Source organism: Nannospalax galili, unplaced genomic scaffold (genome assembly GCF_000622305.1).
Source record: "Nannospalax galili isolate Female #2095 unplaced genomic scaffold, S.galili_v1.0 scaffold267, whole genome shotgun sequence".
NCBI lineage: Eukaryota > Metazoa > Chordata > Mammalia > Rodentia > Spalacidae > Nannospalax > Nannospalax galili.
Genome location: NW_008357518.1, coordinates 2,971,287 through 2,975,872, shown reverse-complemented (window position 1 = coordinate 2,975,872; position 4,586 = coordinate 2,971,287). Strand labels below are relative to the sequence as shown.

Below are 4,586 nucleotides of genomic sequence, written 5' to 3'. Positions count from 1 at the left end.
AATTTCTGGCATGTAGGTCTTTGAAGGCAAAAAAATCCCAGTGGCCCTTCTGAGCTGGGTCAGTGATTAGGACATGGGTGGCATATGGAATATAGGTCATGAAGATCTCAGTCTTGGAGTGTGGGTTGTGTTTGGGTAAAAGTTCCAGGGCATTGTGATAGGTGTAGGGACCTGAGGACCCTTCACCCAAAGCAAGTACAGGGTCTCGGATGGAGGCATGTTGGGGTAATGTCAATGTTTGATGAGGCCTTAGAGCTTGGATACACTCCAGACTAAGCCTGGTAGGCATGGCAGAGAGCTACAGAAATACCGAAGAACTGACATTCGTTTTGGGTTTTGTTTTTTTTTTTTGGTGGGGGGTGGTCTTTTTAAGCAGGGTCTCCCTGTGGCCCCAGCTGTCCTGGAACTCACTACGTAGACCAGGCTGGCCTTGAACTCACAGAGATCTTCCTGCCTCTGCCTCCCAAGTGCTGGGACTACAGACGTGTGCCACCACACCCGGCTTTCATTTTGTTCTGTTTAAGAACACTGATGTGAGTTCAAGATGGCAGCCACCATGTTATGTCAATGTTACTTTTGAAGATCAACAAAAAACAAACTTACGGGGAATATGAGCAGAATCATCAAGCTAAAGGAAGACATAGAAGGAAAAAGAAACAACTCCAGAATTTACGAGATGCTTAAGATGACATGTTTTCAGACAATGACTGCTTGACAGTTCCTTACCAAACTGGAGATGGTTTTATTAGCTACTCTCAGAAAGAAACCCGTGAAGTGTTAGAAGAGGCCAAGAAAATGTTGCCAGAAGAAACTGACATATTAGAATGCAGAGTGGTGTTGGAGACAACTGCCCTGGTTGAACTCTGCAGAAAGCATGCTTGACTACATGTGCAAAATTGTCAGCAGCCAAGATTGTCTATGATGGCAGAGCCAAATAGGTATGTATACCAACTCAAGGTTCTGAAGTGCAGAGTCCCTTAACTTATGTTTCGACTAAACAAACTATGCCTTATTTACACTGTTGTGTGAATATCTGTTCTATACCTTGCAAACAGGCCTGGTTTTGTTGCTAATTATTTCCTGAGTTCTTGCAGAGCAATGTTCTTTGATCTGTGTACACTTTATTCTTTAATACCTTCTTGGAACACTCGATCCCCGTGAACAAAACCTTGAGAGTTAGAGGCTCAGAGCTCTTTGTTCTATGGAACGAGGAGACTCCTGGTCCCCAACCTTCTTAAATATTGAATGGTCTGTATGTGATATTTTATTATTAGCTACCTTGCTATCCTTCCTTCTTGCCCACCACTACCCAGCCATGGAGGACATACACAACCACATCGTTTCAGTCCAGCAGGTATTAGCAGAATTTAAAATTCAGTTACATGCAAAATTCGTCAGCCACATAAACCTTGAATATGATTTCAAATGGGTAAGTTCCCTTCTTCAAATGACATGGAAATTAAAACTTTCTTTTCAAAAATCTTTTATTTAAGTAACATCAACTTGCCTATTTTCACACATCTTGCTTATTTATTTTATATTTTTAAAAGAAGACAGTATTGTGAATAAACATCCCCAAAAAAACCTTATGTCTTCGAAACTAGACTTTCTTCTGCAAGACTGACCAACTGATTGGAACTTCAGTGATTATGGAGAGTTTGGAATAGTGCAGGTCCAGAGCCTAATTAGCATTTATCTGGGGCCATCTTTGGCCCCCTAAATATCTACTCTTTGCCCACCTCTGTTTCTGACCCAACAGATAAAAGTATTTTGGGAGGTATTACCCTAGCATACCACCAGGTCCTACCAATCAATGACCTAAGAATGTCATCAGATAGCATCTGAGATGTACAGTACAACCTCCCCCCTCCCCCCTTTGCCATGACCTGCCTATGGGATGCATCCACCAATGTATTTGAAAAGTGTCTTGATTTATGACTTTTCTTTGTTCTGTTAACTACAAAAACATAAGGCAACTGTTACCATGCTGAAACTTGATATTTTGGGAAACCTAAATCCATGTTCCTGGGCCGTGGTCACTCATATCTGGCTCCAGAATAAACCATCTCTCTTATTCATTAGAGACGAGAGCTGTTTATATTGTTGATAGTGTTCATGTACATATTTTGCATGATGATTATATCAATTTTAGGAACTTTATGTCATGTTATTAAAATCAGTTAAACAGTAAGAAAAGAATATTGTTGTACATCATTTTATATTTCAGATTACTAGTTAGTTGTTTGTGACTTCTCTCAAAAAATTACACTGTGGTAGTATTAATAATAATGCACTCTAAGAAAAAAGAAATCTGAAAAACTGAAATAGAGTGCCCTCTTTACCAATAAAGCCAGTTTATCAAGAACAAGACATGCACGCTGTTAGAAATATTTTATATTTATTTGTTATAAATGAATGAAACTCTTGGTGGCGGGGCTGAACTTCTGTTCTAAAGGGTCTATAAGGAATCCTCTGAGCTGCTCAATGTATCATTAGAAGCGATTGTGCAAAAAGAGAAGAGGGCAGGGAAACGTCTGATTCTAATGACATGTTAGAAAAGTTGGGAAATAGAAGACAAGTGATTAAGATACTAGAGTTGGTAAACCGAGGCTGGGTCAAACTATTGAAGAAGGGAACAGAGAGACAGAATGGGCAGAAATGGACACTCCAACTAGAATGAGGCTGGATTAACAGATAGAGATCATAGGACTAAGAGCAGTTAAATGAAATAAAGTGCTCACGGGACAGTGTAAACAGCATCCTGAAAAACAGAAGGTGGGAGAGCTGAATGGCCAGTCAACAGAAAATACCTAAATTAAGGGAAACGGGGAGGTGCCAACAACAACAACAAAAATAAATAAATAAATAAATAAATAATAAAACAAAGCACAAAAATGTGCAGATGGCGCATTCAAATATAAACTGGGTCTTGGAAGGTCACAAGAAGGGACAAAGACAATGTTTGGAGAAGCAGTGATGGGGAATTTCCAAAATGTTACAAACGGCCCTTAATGGTTGAGAATGTAGTGCCAAGCTTTAACAAAACATGTAGCTTAGAAACAATAGGAATAAACAGTATCTTCAGAGATGTGGCCCCTGGTTAAGGCTGCCCACATCCCTGTACATACAGGCAGCATTAAGTGAACTTGGTGAGTTATAAAGAAAGGAAAGAGACCTGAGACTGGAAAGGGGGCATGGGTGGATCCAGGAGGAGTTGGAAGGAAGGAGTGGGGAATGGATACGATCTAAATACATTGTACACATCTAGAAAATTTCCAAATAAAAACTAAAGTATTATAATGATTAAAGAAAAGTTCCTTCATCTGAATTAGTTTTGAATTCTATATGAATCAATACCCAGAGAATCCAAATCAGGAAGTTTATAGCTTCAGAGCAAAATAAATATAGCTTCAGAGAAAAATAAAGTTGAAAAGTAATTATTTAAATTTCCAATGCAATTATAAACAAATACACACACATAACTTAAACTAGTGTAAAATAAGAGAAAAGCAGCCAATTCATACAAAAGAAAAAACAAGATAATTAAAATCTAAAACCAGGGGCTAGAGGGATGGCTCAGCAGTTAAGAATACTGACTCTTCTTGCAGAGGACCTGGGTTTGGTTCCCAGTACCCACATGGTAGCTAACAACCATCTGTAACTCCAGTTCCAGGGGATTCAACTCCTTCTTCTGAACTCCATGGATATTGCATGACATGGGTGCACTTATACACAATCAGGCATAATACACATACACATAAAATAAAAACACAAAAACATATTTTAAATGTTTTAATCAATAATATTGAGTTAATTCTCCAAAAATTAATAATATTGCTACTGACAACAAATTATCCATATGGAAATTTGAAGATAATATCTTCACAGATATTGTGCACATTAAGATGAATATTAGATGTTACACAGAATAGCATGTTGGTAAATTTAAAAACTAGAGAAAAAAAAAGTACAGTCTTTAAAATAAAGCCTACCAAAGCTGCTATAAGAAGAACTTAAATATCTATATTGTCACACATCCATTAAGGAAATTGAACCTATAATTTTTTAATTCATCTACTTTTTTTATTTATTTTTAGTGTGAGGAGTGCACACAAGACAGTGTGCATCTGCGAAGCTCAGAGGATGCCTTGTGGGATTCAGTTCTCCCATTCCACAGTGTGGGTCTCCATACATCATCAGATCTAGTGTCAAATGCCTTTAGCTACTGAACCATCTTCCCAGCCCTGAATCTATAATTTGAAAATTTTCTATTAAGAAAATTCGAGATTCAGGTCCAGAGACATAGCTCAGCATTTAAGAGCACTTGTTGCTCTTCCAAAGGACCTGAGTTAGGTTCCCCAGCACCCACATGGTAGCTCACAACTGTCCATAACATAACTCTGGTTCCTGGAGATCTGATTCCCTCTTCTGGTCTTCATGATCATTGCATACATGTAGTACATATACATACATGAAGGCAAATACTCGTACATACAAAATAAAAATAAAGCAGTCTTTAAACAATAATAAGAATCTCGATCTAGATAACTTCAGTTAGGAATTCTTTCAAGTATTTAGAGATTATA

General features: G+C 38.0%; 1 pseudogene; it reads left to right on the top strand.

Annotated features, from left to right (window-relative positions):
* Positions 1–690: 690 nt before the first annotated feature.
* LOC103751695 lies at positions 691–4,229 on the top strand (annotated as a pseudogene).
* Positions 4,230–4,586: the final 357 nt, after the last annotated feature.